The sequence below is a fragment of the Macrobrachium nipponense genome, chromosome 1 (genome assembly GCF_015104395.2).
Source record: "Macrobrachium nipponense isolate FS-2020 chromosome 1, ASM1510439v2, whole genome shotgun sequence".
NCBI classification, from domain to species: Eukaryota; Metazoa; Arthropoda; class Malacostraca; order Decapoda; family Palaemonidae; genus Macrobrachium; species Macrobrachium nipponense.
Window position 1 is genome coordinate 63,410,925 of NC_087200.1, and position 19,628 is coordinate 63,430,552.

General features: G+C 41.1%; 1 protein-coding gene across 6 annotated transcripts in view; it reads left to right on the top strand.

The window, feature by feature from the left end:
* The window catches only part of LOC135219353 (doublesex- and mab-3-related transcription factor 1-like), a 409,902-nt gene that overhangs the window by 120,193 nt on the left and 270,081 nt on the right, over positions 1 to 19,628 (top strand). The window contains exon 1 of one of the 6 annotated variants that reach the window (XM_064256039.1): positions 11,521 to 11,823. The exons of the other annotated variants lie outside the window; for them this stretch is intronic. The gene's annotated coding sequence lies outside the window, so the exon portion shown is untranslated. Of the gene's footprint in view, positions 1 to 11,520; positions 11,824 to 19,628 lie in introns of those variants that run through there. 6 annotated transcript variants of the gene reach the window in all.

A 19,628-nucleotide genomic window follows, 5' to 3' on the forward strand; every position in this document is an offset into this window, starting at 1 on the left:
TTTTCGACTTGTGTCGCATATCAGTATCTTGAGGAATTCACTGTTTCGCATCTGTCTCTAAACACCAAGCACTAAGGTAATCAACCCCTTTTATTTTAATATATATCCACTTATACACCTGTCCAGGCCCTTAATATACTTATATATATATATATATATATATAATATATATATATATATATATATATATATATATATATATATATATATATATATATATATATATATCTATATCTATATATATATATATATATATATATATATATATATATATATATATATATATATATATATATATATATGTATGTATTATATCTAATCTTGTAAGTTACCTAGTACAGTTGATTAACCACCAGGCAACATGCTTCACCACTCAGGACAAGAGTCAATATAATTGACCAAAGGTTAGCACAAGACGATTCCCCCTGAAGGTTTGTGTGGCAGTAAAGAAACACAGGCTTGGTTTTTTCTTCTTTACTTAAAAAATAATATATATATATAATGGATACAGACACGCAACGATCCTTTGGTGGAGAGGTAATAATCTCCTACAGGGCTTGACTTCAACTAACCACACATACTCCCCACTCTCCAAGAGAACATCTTAAATAATCATTGACAATCAACAACAAGTAATATACAAACTCAATTAGTCATAAACGGTCATTTACACCTCTTCCTTAATAACCCACAACAACAGAAATACCTTTATACATAAACTGTCCAATTAAACCCAAACAGTAATTAACAGTTTCAAACAATAATTATACACTCCCCCCTGAATTACTTTCACATATATTACAAACTCTAGCTCTTCTAACTCTTGTTGAATGTCTTGAAATCGCGTTGCACTCAGCAACAGTGCCTGAATCTTCCTCTTCCCCCTCATCTTCATGAACAGGGAGCTGTATAAGAAGCTCCTCATCCTCAGCATCAGTAATTTCCTCACTCAATGTCAATCCTTGTGAAGAACACGAACGAAGATCTCTAACATGGCGTGGAACTCCATTGACTTCAACAGCTTGTTCTGACAAAACTCTCGTAACCTTGCCTCTTTCAAATTGCATATTGCATCGCATGTTGGATGGTTTTACCCACACCTCATCACCTGCTTTGTAGGGGCCACTCACTGCCACTTTGTTCACTGAGCATGGATCCACTCCTCGGACCCTCACAGGGTAAAAATACAGCACACTGACAGGGGCATCGTTGAGTCGCAGTCATCACGAGGCATTAAATTATACAGATATACAGCCTCTGCAATGCTACAGCCTTTCCTTGCAGCAATGACTTTAACAGTTCGATGGCATCTCTCAGTTATACCATTTCCTGATGGAACATAAGCCCATCTAAAATTAAGATGCACGCACCACTTTTTAGCAAAGTCAGCAAATAGTTTGCTGCGAAAAGCAGTGTCATTGTCAGTTAACAGTTCCTCCGGCGCTCCTCGTTCATAGAACACTGTCTCAAGTTGCCCGATGATGCTCTCACTGGTCTGAAAATGAAGCCGACGCCAGATGGCAAATCGAGATGGTCCACAATCAATGAGAGTAAGATATGGCCGTCCATCATAGTGAGTAATATCCATGCCAACTCTCTGCCACACTCTATCCACTTCCAGACTACCCTTCTGCCACTTCACTGGGGCCGGGTCTATTGACTGGCATGCCTCACAGCATTTGACAACAGCCTGTACTTGCTGCCTGGTAACTCCTGGATGGACTTTCTTCACAAAATAGAGTTCTTCTCACGCCTGGGTGCCCAGCAGCATGATGGATCTCCTTAATTCCATCACTAATGGCAGGGACAACAGAAGCACACACAAGTTTTGCATCTTGGTGACATGAACCAAGGTCCCTCAGCCAGCGCTGAGGTACACGTGTCAAACTGTCAGCTTTATTATTGGCAGAAGACACAAGTGTAATAGACAGCTGGAGGTCACACTCTTCTATCAATGACAAGACTATTCCTAGTCTTCTTCTGATGAGCATTTCACTTGCAGCCTTAGTCTTCAATCTGCTTTTTCCTAAAAGTCCATCTGAAATCCATCTATGCACAGTAGATGAGTCAGTCATTAATTCCACCTTTTGTATCTTCCAAGCCAGTGCAAGATTCAATCCTTTAATGACTGCATCTAGCTCAGCCATATTGAAGTGGCAAGAGTCTTCTTTCCGCAGCCAGCTGGCATCTTCCACAATGGAACCATTTACTTCCACTGCAACACCAAGTGCAAGAGAACTAGCATCCACCCAGATCTTGAATTTGTCACCGGTGACATTCCACTGTCCTCTCACAGGGTCATCCTTCTTAACCTTCTCCAGAAGTTCCTGCAAACACATTTTGATGTAATCATCATTAATGACGTCATCCCATCCTTCAGTGACTTTATTGACTCTTATCTTGATGAATGCTACCGCCACTCGCAGCCATCCACAAGCAGGGTAATGGCCTAACAGTCTACCACAGTATGAGAACACTGCTCACCGAGTCAAACGTCTTGGTGCATCGCCCAGGTCATTGTCCCTTTTCCAAAAAAGACTCTCCTGCTCCCCCAAACTCTCAGGCCCAATGCTCGAGCCCCTTCAGCAAGTCTTTGGTGTGGCTACTTACTAGCCCAAAATTTCTAAGATGCTCCTCTCCACGGCTGGCCTTAACAATATCTTCATTCACCAAGATGTCATCAACATAAGCTGATGTTCCTTTTTTTACAATTGGGTCCTGAAGGAGAACACAGTTTAAAACAGATTTCATTACCATTGGAGCAATATTCAAGCCAAACCCCAGTCGAGTCAGGCAATACCTCTGGCCTTTGAAATACGTATACAGTCTGGTATGGCCACAGAGACTCATGGATTCTTATTTGCAGGTAAGCTTTAGCCAAGTCTACTACAGATGCATTCACTCCTTGCCTGCGCCACTCACGTAGTTTGTCTGAGCACACATCCGAGTCTGCTGTAAATGCATCAATGTACGTATTCAGTTCTCTGAAGTCCAGTACAAGCCGCACCTTCTTTTTATTTTGCTGTACAACAGCCATGAGGGGAATAAACCCCTTAGCTGGTCCATATTTACTCTCATCATAAGGAAGCAGCCAGCCATCATTCACCCATCTTTGTAGCTCTGATTCATACAGGTCCTTTGCCTCCTGAGGTACAGAATATGCCTTTACTCCATTCTCCAGGACGCCAGGCTCCTTGCCCTCAGACCATTTCCATGTAGCTGTCCGACATTTAATCACAGGATCATAAATTGCACTAAAAGCACGCTCATCCACCCCCACCTTCACATCAGCAGCTGCAGAAAAAAAGAGTGTCTTCCATTCCAAATCGTACACCACCCTGGGTATCGAAAGTGACTCCTCCTAGAGCCCTCACACCATCCATGCCGAGAAGAAATTTAAAACCGAGTGGCATTAGAGTAGTTACACAAACAGAAATGCTGGCAGTAGCTCCATTACTGAGCTGCAAATGCACGACGCCCATTCCTTCACACACCCATTCTTGCCCACTCACAGTTATCATGCTAACTGCGCACTTGTTCCATGCCTTACAACATGAAACATGAGCAATGCTTTGAGAACACCCAGTGTCTACTAACACGCAACACTGAAGACCCTCTACACTCAAAACAGTACTTGGCAGCACCTTACTCAGTGGGTTTGGGGAGAGGAGGCTGGCGCTGATTCCTCCTCTCCTTGCTCGTTTCCCGGACAAGCTGATGCAATGTGCCCCATTCCACCACACCGATAGCACTTTACCCTTCTCCGAAATCGACCATTTACTCGGTTGCGAGAAAGACAGTCCCTGGCAAAGTGATTTGGTCCAAGGCATACATGACATTTCTGAACTGTTGTTTCTACTGGCACAGAACCCAAGCTTCCTGTGGCGCCAAAACATGTTTCCACTGAAACAGAAGGAAGGTCATCTTTCAGAACCGCCCGTGCCCGAGCCAAAATCTGTTCCAGATCGAGGGCCTCCATGCGAGACCCGGCTCTCAACAGCTGACGAACACTCTCTGGAAGTCCAGCTACAAAAGCACATGCAAGAGCTTTTTCAGAAATTCCTCCAAACAGGGATCCGAGTCGACGTAGCTCAGCTAAATAGACATCCGGTGCCTCTCCACTGTGCAACTTCCTACTGACAAACTGTTCATAGGCTACATAGGGATCAACAGCAAACGCAGCCAACAATGCTTCTCTCACCTTGTCAACCTTCTTCCTATCTGCTGTGGGTAACTGTAAGTACACTGCAAAGGCACCACCTGTAAGCCGCAGAGGAATCACACTGGCCACGTCATCAACTTTCCGAAGCTTGCAAACCAGCTCCAACTTCTCCAGCCACTCCATAACAGATTGTGCGTTTCTGCCATCATACTCAGGGATCAGTTTCAAGTCGAAGTTACTCTCCATACTGCCTAGACAGCTTGTGGCAGTAAAGAAACACAGACTTGGTTTTTTCTTCTTTACTTAAAAAATAATATATATATAATGGATACAGACACACAACGATCCTTTGGTGGAGAGGTAATAATCTCCTACAGGGCTTGACTTCAACTAACCACACATACTCCCCACTCTCCAAGAGAACATCTTAAATAATCATTGACAATCAACAACAAGTAATATACAAACTCAATTAGTCATAAACGGTCATTTACACCTCTTCCTTAATAACCCGCAACAGCAGAAATACCTTTATACATAAATTGTCCAATTAAACCCAAACAGTAATTAACAGTTTCAAACAATAATTATACAGTTTGAATTCTGGTTTCAGATTGTGTAAGGTGTAGCATATAAGTGTGTATATATATATATATATATATATATATATATATATATATATATATATATATATATATATATATATATATATATATAATACATACCTAACTTATCAGGCGGCGCAGATGGGGGATATTACCACAAATCAAGTTGCCATCAACATTTTGATAGGCTCTACTTTTTCCCCGAGTTTCCATTCATCACTAAAGTGTAACTGACTCAAACGGTTATATTTTACCGCCGAGATAATCAAGCGCGAGCAAGATTATTTCTCAGTTTTGTCTGACCAAATTGCGTCTCTAAGGAATAACACCAACCTACTTATGTATTTAGGTCAGATTTATGACTCTTATTTAACACTGAATAAAAGCAAGTGCATCACATGTGAAGCATAAACTCAGACAATGTAAAGGGTTTCAGTTATTTTTATCAGAACATACCTGCACCTCAACGACCTTTCTCCTTGTGACGTCATGTGATATATTGTACTCTATTTTATAATCTTAAATTATTTTAATCTTGAATATATGAAGACCTTTCCACGAATCCCTGATCAAAGGAGATGAGATGCAAGAAAATGTTTAGGCACTTCTTATAAAAAGAAGACGAGGAAGCCTTCTCAAAGCAGAAGTTAGTCCTTCGTAAGGAATGGAATGATAATCCCTAGACCTTGAGGAATGGTTTATGAAATCTAGGCTTGAAATCAAGCACTGGAATACGAGGGGTTACTCAGCGGTATAATGAATTTGATTTGAGGTGAATGTATATGGCAACGCATTTATCAAACAAATAGAATAAAAAAAAGGGAATTTAAAACTACGGTAAAAATCTATATTTGGAAAAAACTGATATTGCCCATAAAAAATTATAACATTGCATTTAGGATATGCATATAACCTTTACAGTTTAAAAACTAAAGAAAAAAATACATTATCATGCTTATATACACAACCGCAAAAGTGTATTTATTACACTCGGCAATGCACCAAGACGTCAATATCAAATTTCATTGCATTGTTGAACTCTAAGGAGTTCAACAATGTCATTAAATAGCAGAAGCATTAGGACCAAAATTGTTGTGCTCTGTCCCTGCCCACTAATCCTTGTCTTTGCCGTGCAACACCATACGTAGGGGAATATAATAACAGGCGTTCCACTGCATACAGACTGGTGCAGTTCCCCCCTCTAAAATACAGTCGTTAAGGGTATATCTTACGTAAAAAAATTGCAGATTGCTTGTAACATCAATGACACAGTCCAGCAGCGCCCCTCCACTTAAAACAGACCCGTAAACGTCCTCATTCGATGACTCTCTAATGTTTGTTAGATCGTCCAAAACAAAATCTGACAGCCCATCATCGCCCTCAACGACTAGAGCAGGGGTTTTTAACAGGGGGCATCTATACCCTTTAGGGGTATGAGAACCACATGCTGGGGGTATTGATCTCTGGCTATTTGTATATGTATTTGATTTCAATGTGTCGATATATGCAAGGGTACATTTTATAAATAAATAACTATATAAAACTATAAATGTTCTCGATTTTCTTGTATATTCTATTCCTACTATGAGATTCACAGCCGGTGTTCCGAAGTTTTTCCGAAATAAAATTTTATCAACGAACCTGACAAAGATAACACTTTGTCACAGGGTATCTTACATCCCTACCTAATCTTATACTGTATTCTTTATTACGAAAGTTGCGCAATTCTGGTAATTATTAGAGTAACACAGACTTCTTGTAGACTTAGCCAGCACGCACAGAGGAATGTCTTTCGAAGATATAAATGATATAACTTATGACGTCATTAACTTGCCTCCTCCTCGATGGATAATGGCTATTCGTGGAAAAGACTCAACCTCTGGCAACAATGAGGTGGTAGTAATAGTAGTAGTAGTAGTAGCCTTGGATATCCAGGTGTACTCCTTACCCAAAAAAAGGGTCCTATCTTTCATTTACCTGTTCAAGCTTATGTAGGGTTTGCTACGGGCCTCCTTACTTCCAAACAATTGTCGAAGTCGAATCACAGCAGCTGTCCTGCAACCACGGGGACAATGTCTTATCATAGCCGCCGTTCTTGAAGCCTTGCCAAGGTACGAATATTCATTCAGAATATCAGGGACAGCTCTTTATCGTCATCACTTTGTGGGAGGAGTCGGTACGTCATATGTCTCCGTCATGTACAACTTTAAACCCAAACATTAGTGTTCCGTCACTGGCTTCGGTTGCTTTATTTTACTCTTATGAATATATTTTTTTCTTATATAAGTAATAAAGAATGCTGCCGAACATTAGGTAGGGTTGTAAAGTATACTATGGGTAAGTAATATCTTTGTCAAATGCTCAGGAAAAAAGATTTTTCCGGAAAAACACCGGGTCAAAGGCTCTGAATCTCATAGTAGCTATTCATACCTAAAGTATGTATTATTAAAAAAAGTATACTAGGTTATGGAACAATATTGGGCAATTCACTGGGGATCTGGAGTCATCAACAGGTTAATAAGGACCCCTGAGGGTCAGAGGATACTGCAGAGCAGAATCCTGAGCAGGAACGAAATGTGAGGATCGAAAGAATATCTGCCACCAATTGTAACATATATAAGTCACGACTGACCTCTACATCAAAGCAGCTCTCAGGAAAAGTATTTAAGAATCAAAACCAGGCTCCAGATAAAGTTGGGACAGATAACACATATTTCTGACGAGCTGAACCACCAGCACGAACCGTCTTCAATCAAGCACCACCGAAAATTTACGCCTGGGCCATGAAGGACAAACAGCAGCTTTTATAAAGGTCGTCAGTAACAATCAGGCGATGAAGAGTGAAACATTTACTTGTATCTGACAAAATTATGTTTTGTGGAGTAAGCCAACTTTAAAAAGGACAACGAATATGACGCTCTATCATGTTTCTCAGGAGTATCGATAACATGTTTCCGCAGATAAATGATGGCTCCTCCAGGGATAGAAATAGAGAAAAGACCCATTTGCCACTGAATGCAAGCTTATTTCTCTTTGCAAGTGATCCTCTATTACAGAAAACTTCACCTACATTTGCCACTACATACACTTAAACTTAAGCCTCACCTGTGTTGTATCAAACACTGCACGCACTTCTCCGTTCGCCTCTCTTTTGTACATTTTCTTGATTAACTATTACACTCCATTTACCCGAACTTTTCAGTTATTCCTATCCTCCTTTTCAACAATTATATATATATATATATATATATATATATATATATAATATATATATATATATATATCTCTATCTATATATATATATATATATATATATATATATATATATATATATCTATATATATATATCTATATATATATATATATATATATATATATATATATATATATATAAATATATATTATAAATATATATATATATATATATATATATATATATATATATATATATATATATATAACATATATATGCAAATATATATACATATACATATATATATATATATATATATATAAATAAAGATATATGCCACGAAGGAAAAATAAACGAAGGAGGATCTGCAAGATCTTTCGACGTTAAACGTCCTTTACTGAGCAGAGACTGACATAAATACGAGAAAAGACAATACAAGAAGATTCGTATAACTGACAGATAGGGATTATAAAGAGATTAGTACCTAGAATCCGACACACCTGGATGAGAAACCTTCCCAAACAAGCTTAAACAATGGGTGCAATTAAAGGTTTAAGACAATAATCTCAGATACAATTTCAAGACAATTAAAGGATTATAGGTGACAGCTATTCAGAACTTGGTAAACAAAACCATATTCACAATACATGTCAGACATACTTTACAACAAAAATAATAACTCTAAGGCAACTGATTTTTATTTAAGTCAGTAATTATATCTTTGAGGTCATTCTTAAACATGTTACAGATACAAGGGTCTAAATGAAAAAGGCCACGACTAACATTGAAATTACAATGAAAAGTAAGTTGTATTAAGCAAGATTCTAAAAGATTTCGTGATAAAACATCTCTTGACCTTGCAATTACTGAACTATCAACCCAATTTATTCGGTGGTTGTTTTCACTTAAATGAATGAATATTGCATTAGATTTTTGCCCAGTTTTTACAAAATATTTATGCTGGCTTAGCCTTACTTCTAAGCCTTTGCTAGACTGTCCGAGATAAAATGAGGGACAATCCATACATGAAATTTTATATATTATGTTGTTGCTTTCCCTGGGGCCATTTTTTATTAACATTCCTTTTAGTGTGTTATTACAGGAAAAAACAAGGTTGACATTAAAAGCTTTTAACAATGATTTAATGGTTTCAAATCCGTTAAAATAGGGCAAACTGAGAATGTTCTTAGAATTTTCTTTCTGCGTGTTACTTACAGTATAAAACTTTTTGTGGGCTTTATTATAACAAATGTCTAATATATGTGAAGGATAGCATAAATCTTTTTCTAATTCTAGAGTAAACTTAATCGATGGTACCTGGTTATTTAATTTAGAATTAGAAAAAAGACAATTGCCACCCTTTCTTAGACGTTTTGATACATAGAGAACCATTTCAATGTAAATTCAGTATTTATAGGAAACCGACTAACAACTTAACTTATGTTCATTTCTTCTCAGGCCACCATCTTAACATAAAAATATCAATTTTTTCCTCTATGTTTTTACGAGCATTGCGCACTGTCAGTCCACAATATTTGGATCAAGAAATTTTTCCTTTTGTCAGCCGCTACTCATTAAACTGTTCAAAGGCTACGTTTACCACCGTCATCTTGTTAACACTTAAAATCTTATGACTCGTTTAGTTTCAGAATCTCAGTAACATTGCAACACTCGTCAACATCAACAACTTCTATTCAAGACCTTTTATCATTGTTATCCCTAGGCCTATCCCTTATTAGAGGAAAGGCTTATTGGCAGTGGTGGATTACCTAATAGGCTCACAAGGCCAAGACTCGGGAGTCCCCTGGCTCCCAATTAAGTCGCTAGTCACTATTAAAAAAGTTGTGTTGCTGCAAAAATTATTGGTCCCATTTATATGTATGTATATGTGTGTGTATACACATATATATTTACACACACACACACACATATATATATATATATATATATATATATATATATATATATATATATATATATATATATATATATATACTTTATCTTAGGGGTAACAAGGGTCTTAACCGGGCACTGCCTATTGGTGTTCCTGAATAAAACCTCGTTTTGTGCTACATTAACATCCTTGACCTTAACCCCATTGCTCATCCCTCGACTCAGGTGCGCGAGTTTTGGTCTTAGCATTTCCTTTCACAGATTTCTCGTACCACACCCTTGTTTCCGACCTTTATCTATAGGCTAAACCGATCACTCGCTTCAACAGATTCTGATTCAATGCTTTAAAAATGAGACTATTCTAATCTGGCTCAGTAAATGACTTTCGACACTTGACTCGGATTTCCCCACCCAGTTCTATTATAAGATTTAATTTGAAAATTCTCACGTGACTGTTTCATGATCAATACTTGCTCCTCAGACCCTCATAATTAACGTGTATAAACCTTTCACTGCTCCTCTCTTTCGCCAATACAATTACAACTCCGGTATAAAAACCCAACTAATGCTGTGTCCATAGTCCTTGCAATTACTTGTGTCAACTGTACCTTTATGCAAAGGAATTATTTTTGTCTCGCTCATTACTTTTGTATATAAAATTGTACAATCTTGTCATCCCTGCACAAAAGTACACAGAAACCAAATGACACGTCAACCGTTTTCTAAGCTTTCTAAAGTTGCTCATACATTAACTCTCGCATATTTCAGCTGTACCTCTCTTTTCCCCCTATAGCCACTTCTTTGCGTACACACACACACATCACTTACACAGGTGCTTTAACTTAAAATTCCTCCCTTAGACGCATGTGCATACAGCTGGAACAAGTGTCTAAACCTGTAACGATTACGTGACAATGAGGTCAATTATATAAATCTGGAAAACTTTAACTTTTAGCATAAATATCTCCGCCATATACCACTCTGTTAAATGACTTAACTACTCATATTTGCCTAGACATGTAGGCATTTAGTACATGAAGTAGACCAATTTAGGCTGAAAGAGTTTTGTTACTTTAACTGAATTTTCATTGGAGTCATTGCACCTTTCAGCATGCACAAATTTTGCTTTGTTGCTTATATGTATTTCCACTGCAAGTTTTGTTCTTTGTTGCTTATATACATTTATATATATTCTCTGTGATTGTTTTGTAGTTCTGACTCAATGTTTTCGAAATTTACCTATTCAAAGTCAGGTTAGGCTAGAACACAGTTGGTAAGAGTCATGTTCCGAAGTTTACATGGTGGTAGACAGGAAATATAGGAGGGCGGAGCCTCACGACGTCACCGCTCCAAATCAAGGCTTTGATTGGTTCTAATATTCGGGAGGTTAATTTCTTCCTGACTTCAGGAATATGCCACCCGGTCGTTAGACACCCAAAATAAAGAAATAGCATATTCACGAAGCATATAGTTTTAAATAACTTAGGTCAATTACCTTATCTGGGGCAATGGAAATGACATTATTTTATTGTTTAGTAAGTTGAAGGATCTCATATACTTTTTTTTCTTTTAATTAAAATTATCAGTAACATTTGGCAGTTGCATCAGAGATTCTAGTGGTATAAAGAGCTCTTTTACAACCGTGTCTCGTACATTTGTTTCCTCCACCTGTGGAGAGAAGACGCTCGTAGGTTACTTGAAATTAAATTTACGAAAAACAGAAAACAATAGCTGGTCTTCAGTGTATTAAAAAATAACTACATCGTTCTGAAACGTGTTGCTGAACATCTTTACTGTTCATGTGACACGAGACCCAAAATTCGTGAGACCTTAGCCGAGCTTTGAATGCTACTGTGCGCTCAAGCCATGAAACGTCGTGTACACTTATCGAGGCCGGAGCAACTAATGCATCCTTAGTACCATTCGTTTCATGCTGAAGGCGGAACACACGGAAAAGGCGTCAGCTAAATGTAAGTATAGTTTTAAAATCCCCGATGAAATTGGGTTGTTATGCAGTGATGAAGCCTTAATTCCCACGGTTCGGTGGCAGCGAAAGTGATGAGGGTGGATTATACATCTTTTCAACGGACAAAGGACTAGACGACTTAATGAATACAGCGCACTTTGCTACTGGCAGAATTTTAAGCGTTTACCTAAAATACATTTTCAGCTGTTTACATATTCAGATAGGGCACATCAGTGTGCCAAGATTATTTGGCCTACCACGCCAGACAGAATTGTAATACAACCGACTTTTTACAAAAATTCTGGAATGACGACCCAGTTTAGACCATCAAGGCTAAGCGATGGATTTTGAAAAAGCTCGTATAAACTCTTGCGCGATCGTTTTCCAAAAGCATCGCTACGAATGCATTTTTCACTTGTCTCAAAGCATACACCGAAAGGTTGTTGGTTGTGGTTTTAAAGAAAGACGTCTCGGTGATACTAGATTAACAGCGAATGCTCGGTGCTACGCCTGCCCTTGCATTCGTTCCGACGAATTATGTGGTGGATGGTTTCGACGAGGACCTCGATCCCCCTCAACAATTGGTTTCGTTCATTGCAGCAGGTCGAATTGCTTGCGAAAGAGGCAGACTAGGTAATCGCCGACTTCGAATAGCACACCCCTACTCCCTATTACATATTATGGAATACGTAGTACAGTTCCAGTTAGTCCCACCGGGTCCAGCTGCCTGAAGATTGTGTAGGTAGCCTGCCCCTGACGAGTAAGGTAAATCGGGCCTTAGTCGTCTTTCTGAAATAAAGAACCTTGTATATTAACAATATTAAGGCCAGCAAGTTAATTCCTCGAGCCTGGAGTAGTCGCGACTATAAAAGCAAAGGACTAAAATGAACGTCAGTTGATAAATTAAGAGAAAGTGCACTTCCCACTTAACGATGTGGACGACATAACCCAACCGTTCGAAGAATTCTTGCTCGGGGAAACTGGACCCGGTAGAGAAGTGTCCGAAACTGTACTGCATGCGTGAGAGAGCGCTGAAAGATCATCTTCTCATCAATATCAGTTTAGAAGGGTACCCTAATTCGCTTTGATGTCTAGTTTCTGTTAATCCCAATATTTAGAAGCTTATTTACAGCTTGATAAAAAGAAGAGCGCATTGCCCAAAGAGTTCATTCATTTCGAAGTACGTCACGCAACACCAGTTAAACGTGCAAGGACTTTAACGGGTTTAAAAAATATTATTGTGGGGGATGACACATTATTAATAAAATTATAATTCAACCTTATTTTTCAGAATAATTTTAATTAGATATTTTTTTAAATGTCACGTGTACCATTAATTACTAAGAAAATATTCTAAATGCCATAAATACCGGTTACAGTTAATTTTAAATTATGCAAAAATTTTAAGTTAATTCATTCTCAACATTCCAAGAGTGACAATACCGGGGTCAAAGTTCTAGGAGTCAATATATAGAACATATATATATATATATATATATATATATATATATATATAATAGATATATATATTATATATATATTGTTACATATATAGCTGGCCTTGAGAGAGGCTATATACGTAAACGGAAATAATTGAAGGAAGACAAGTTGAAATTAATTGAACTTACCGTAAAACTGATTATTATTGATAATTTCTTTAGAGGAAAAGGTAGCCAGAAAACTCAGCTCGTTACTTTACAGCTATTTATTTACAAAAAGGCCCGTGCTGGCCTGGAGAAAAGGTAAATGATATTGGCCCCCACGTTGGGGCTTATAATCTCTCATTCAATTCAAGCTGATTTTCATTCACTTGGGGTAATGCACACTTGCGGGCAGAGAGACGGCACGTGACTCATGGAATCTGGAAAAGAATCCCAGATTAAACGAGATAAAAGAAAAAATGACTTCTTGCTTTGATTAATAATTCTCTAATACTGGGGAGAAGGAACTTTTAAGGTTTCACTAAAGTATGCAATGACTCCATTGGTCTGGGACGATCACACAAGGGGAAGCATGCGGCCATGAGGCAGTGAGAGGGAACAAAAGGATGAATTCCTTTTGTTGCTGGAAATTGACTTGGGAGAATGAGGATCAAAATGATAATAGGTGATAAGGGAGAGACTGGCAATATGCTGTTCCACAAGACGTACCTGGATGTCGTGTTCAGTGTGGACCTTTGTAGAAAATGTGGCTCTTTGTAGAAAAGCATGGGCCCCCCTTTGTCTGAGGCCTGGGTCATCAGCGCGCCACTCACACCCTGGATAGGCCTAACAGGAAGGCAGGTCGGACATCTGTCCGATATCATGTCTCGCAGCCGACTGAGGCAGAATTCAGGTGGGTTGCTTGGGGGTTGGAAGTCAGCTTAACCCCCCCACGATCAAGGCAAATCCTGGAAAACGAGCATACAGCCAGCAGAGGGGTCACAGGAAAGAGAGCTTAAGATCTAGGTCTAGGAAGTACCAATCTGCCTTCATCCTTCCCTTTTGAGATACGTCCCTACAGATAAAAGGACTCTTTTCCCCCAACTGGGGAACTCCTTATCGCTAGTGGCTGGCGGGTTTTGGGTTTCCCGCGTTTACTAAAAATCAGCTGATATTCTAAAGAAATGGCTGCCGTTTTCCAAATCAAATTATTTAATTGATATTTGGGTAGACGAACGATCTATAAACGTCACAGCTCCCCCTGTTAAGAAGGCATTCACTCCCTTTCGGGCGTGAAGGTCTTGGCTTAAATAAATTGATCGTCTCGACTACCCAGTTCTCCTACTCCAACTTGAAGTTTTTTTGAGCAGCGATACAGCTAACTACAGTGGCCTACCTAACTTATAGGTGGAGAGGCTAAGTGTACTAACCTTAATGTAGTGGATTTGTAACTTAGCCTAAGTAATAACTACGGGTTGTCTGTGACGACAGTCTACTCTACCCCTAGATAAGGTTACTTGAAAATTCTACTTGCTACTAACCTAATGCCCTGGTACTAAATCATTAGCCTAACCTACTCATTAGAGTTAAATGAAGACGCAATCATTCCAGAGTGTGGTACGCACAACTACAGTTCAGCGACGGAATTGTTAAAATAGATGAGGTGAGGTAATGGTGCGGGAGGATGATGAGTGGTTAGTGCATTACCAGGATGGAGATGCAATGAGGTAATTACATTTAAGTGAGGGTTAGTATCACAATGGCTAGGGGTTAGAGGGTTAGTGCTACTGGCAGAGATCAGGCTGGCTACCTTCTCTGGGTAGGTGCCAGGATCACTCTGCAAATGAATGCGACACTGTACCTCGGACACAGGTGTCAAGGAGAGCATGTGGCTCTTTTGTTAGTATGTTAATGATTTGCTACGTCCCTTCTTCTTCTTCTTATTCCTCCAGGACCTGGCTATATCAGTCCTAGGAGTAGACGGAGGCACCGACTCTGGGGAAAGGCCAGAGACGCCGGCAGGAGCAGAGGCAGTGGTAGCCTGAGGGATTGCAGGAGAACACCCTACTTCGGTATCTGCAGCAACCGTCGTAGAGGTGGAACCTACTTCAGGGAAGGCCCTCACTTCGGCTGCTGCGACAGCCGTCGTAAGGGGAAAACTCCAGGCTGACTCCTGGTCGGGCAGTTCCTGGTTTTCCAGAGGAGGTATAAAGGTTAGGTCTGCCGGAGGTTCATCCTCGGGCGACAGTGGTGAGGGTGAAGAAGACTCATGGACTTTGGGTTGGCCATGGGCTGCGGTAAGCTCCATGCCTGTTGGAGGATCTCCTGTAGGAGGATCCTTGGTTAGGTTAGGCGCCGGCACTAGCTCGGGGCCAGGCGCAGAAGTCAAGTTCTGTGGTGGCTCTACGTCCAGGCTGGACGGAGCTTGGCACTGCTCAGTGCTGCCAAGTGGCACTGGCAGAGAGTTGAGGTCGACTGGACCTGTGACGGGTACCGGAGGTGCAATACCTCTCAGCGTGCCCTTGGAAATGGGAGACAGAGGCTCCTGTCTCTTGTTGAAGGCTATGCCTTGTGGAAAATGGACTGGGTCCGCTGCTGGTAGTTGGCTAGGGCACCTAGGCCAATTCGTGGAGTGCCCTATTACGTTGCAGGTTTTGCAACGGAACTGTGAATGGTCAATCTCCCTCCTTGGTAACGGGGGAGACTGTTGGTGGACGTACTTCCTAGAGGAAGTAGAACTTCGATGACTCCTTGCTTTGGAGACTGGTGGTAGGGGGTTAGGACCCCTAGGCTTTTTGGAATGCGAGGGAGACTTCATGTCTTGCCCTAGGAGGAGGTCGTAACCTCCTGGAATGTAGCTTGCAACTGCAAGGGTACAAATTCTGGAAAAATGAGGTCTGGTGACCCTCAATTGGATGGTCGGAAGGATCAGCTTGATATGGTTGATACCTTCAATGGTTATTAAGTGACGTCTATCGACGTTTGCCCCTCGGGGGATTCGATCTTCCCGTATTAGGGAGATTTGAGCGCCAGAGTCATCGTAGGCTCTGACGTGGCTTGGCTGATAATGGCTTTGGAGGGGTGCAACTGTTATAGGGCCCTTAGCTGGGGGTCCTAGTGAAGAAGGATTAGTAACTGCCATTGCGATGGCAGGAATATTATGATTAGCGCACCCTCCGTAGTTTGCAGACGTGTGACCCTTGCGGCCACAGTCGCGGCAGAACTTGTTCCAGAACCTCTTCCGTGGCACTGGATGGTCAGGCCGAGATGCCCCCACAGGTTGCGAATCTGTGGAGTCACCAAGGCTGGCAGTGTGCTCTGGCACAGGTGAAGAGTCCTCTCTGGCAGTGATTTGAGGTAGGGAGGTTAAGGAATCCTCCGTTGAATCACCCTCGGAAACAAGTCCGGGGTTAACTGGTGGGCTTACCTCTCCCAAAGCGGAGGAGGTAGGTGGTAAAATGGTAAGAGGCTGAGATGATGCGGAAGAAACTTCAGGCTCTGACACTGGGTCAGGGCCAGGTTCACAAATAGAAAGGATGTCTGGGACATCGGAGGCACTAGCCTCTGAATCTAAAACTGATGATTGATTATGAGGCATGCTGCAGGGATCCGGTGCATCTGGTAGTGGGAGCTGCGTCCAGGGGAGATACGGCTTAAGTAAATCTCGGCCCAATATCACCTGATAAACATCATGAAATTGGTCAACTACGCCCAGGCGGCACAATGTGGTTTCCCTGGTCTCCTGGTCCAGAAAGGGCATTTCCACATTCAGAAGGACCGAAGGAACAGAATAGAGGTTACCGTCAATCCATTCAAACTGAATTTCTTCGTTCGTCTGGATTTTGGCACCCCTAGGCAATGCCTTTCTGGAAATAAGGGAGACCTGGGCTTCGGTGTCGGCCATGACTTGTACCCACTGATAGGCCGTAGGAGACTGTTCATCAGGCAGGGCTACATGGTAGCCTTGGAGAAGCTCACCCTGGAAGCTCTCCTCCCAAGGTAGAGACCGACTTGGGCACTGGTCGGAATCCACAGCATGCCCACGCACACAACAAGTGGTGCAGAACCTCCGCAACCACCTCTTACCGGGAGTCCAAGATGCATGGTCTGGGGTCTTGGAAACTAGCAGAGAGATTGCGTCATCTAGGAGAGCTAGCTCATGCTTTTCTCTCTTCTTCTCTTTCCTTTCTCTCTGCTTCTCTGGCTTTCCTCTCGCTTCTTTCTTATCTCTCTCTGCTTCTCTGGCTTTTCTCCTGCTTCTCTTCTTCTTTTCTTGCAGGCGCGCAGCAGCCTGCTGCGCCTTTATCCACTGGTCAAGTGCTGGTCCAGTGTAACCGGCCTCCTTGCCCAGAGTTATGAGGGCTCCGAGCTTCTCTAGCTCTCTGGCAAAGAAGTCGCGGGAATCAGGGGAAGACATTTCCCTTAGGCTGCAGTAGAGGCTCTGATGAAAATGAAAATAATGGCCAGGAAAGGGTAATGGATGGAATGGGAGTGCCTACTGGGTAAAGTGGCACTCACTTGGAAATGTGTTCTGCAACGTGGTAATGAAAAGTCTGAAAAGACTGGGTGCTCGGTGGCACTTTGTGAATGGCACCTTCTGCTGAGGTGAAAAAAAATCGAATGAAGTGTGCGGCGTACGTCACACTTACGGGCGTTCCCAACTTGGGAGACGTTGGAATGGGCTACCTGTAGGTCCAATACAGGTGCGGCACTTTCGGAGGCGTTCCTTATGGTTGGTCCGAAGGATCACTGATCCTCGTACACGGACATTAATGAATTGGGCGTTCCGTAAGGACGGACACGCAGGTTTGTCAGCACTTAGGGCTGGTATTGCGGCGCTTGGGGAGGCGTTCCCTTGTTGAGTATTCCGAAGGATCACTGACCCTTGTACACGGACACACTAGTTACTTGGGCGTTCCGTAAGGACGGACACGCAGGTTTAATGGCTACCTGTACAGCCTGTACAGGTGCAATGGCACTTATGAGGAGTTCCTTGGAGCACTGGTATCATGCTGGTGTGTCCCGGACACTACATGCAGTATACTTAAATATACTGAAGTGAAATGGTACTCTGTTCGTGGCAGAGGGTAATAGTGGAGGAGAGAAAGTAAAAGGTGGGAGTACTTCAGCAGCCAGTCGATGGACAGTGTCAAGAATTAGTGGCACTGTGAAATGGTAAGACCTGACGTGCACTGGTGGTGGCCAGTCCTAAACTGGTAACGACTTCCCTGTCTGGAAGTAATGAATTTGCGTGGCACACTGTGCGAATGGTGCTTGCGGTATACGCAAGTCTTTTGTGATAAAAGAAAATGAAAAGACCACTCGGGCAACGACAGGTAATGATAATTGAAGAAATGCTCAGTCCCTCGCTGAAGTACTCGATAAATGTAAATAAATGCTTGCAAACTGCAATGGACACATGCGCGTACGTATCACGCTGTGTAAATGAAAGACACAAGAGACTAAAATAATGTTAATTCTGCATGCTATAATTAATGGTAAGATGTCGTACTCTTGGCTTCGTGAATAATGGGTTCTGGTTTTCTCTCTCTCTCTCTCTCTCTCTCTCTCTCTCTCTCTCTCGAGAGGGTGAAAAATGATATATGAATGAACTCCCTTATATTTGAATTGAACTACTAATGTTAGTTTAATAAGACGCAACTTGCGTTAAATGATTTACTTACGTTAACGTTTTTAATGAAAGAATTGCTTTTGGATAACGTTTTATGAAAATGATAACGCGCTCGTGGTGAACGATTTTTACGTTAATGTTAGCGGCTTGCGCTTATGAAATGATTTGCGTTTCAATATGAATTTTACAAAGACGCGTTTTACATTAACAATTCTTGTGATTTACTCTACTTGAGATTTACGTTAACTTTATGTAAGATTACTAGGTCCCTGTGAACAGTGAAATGACGGTAAGGATTTAAAAATGAAAATGTTAGCAAACACTTGTGAATGAGGTTACGTTAAGTACGAAGTGAAATGAAATTTTCGCTCAGCGCGCGAGTGAGCGATGCGAGGTGAAACACGTGAGGGAGCTGGGTAGCGCTGCTAGCGCACCGCATGTCGTTCAAAACAGCTGATTCTCTGTAAATGCGAAGTTAATTTACAACACAAACTTTTAGTTTCTTATTAAAGGCGAATTACGTTAATTTCTCTGGCAGAACGATAGATACTAGTACCGAGATTGATATTATTTACATTAAAACTTCGAGACTTACTTTACTTTGCTTAAATTGTTTAGGTAATTCTTAAATGGGTACCAAACATGGCTGCCGCTGTGAGCGAAAACGAAGGCTGAAAAGCGCACGGGCGCGAGCTTACTAAAAGCTGGCCTGAGAGAGCGGTTACCAACACTTGGAATGAAAACTAAGTTAAAAAT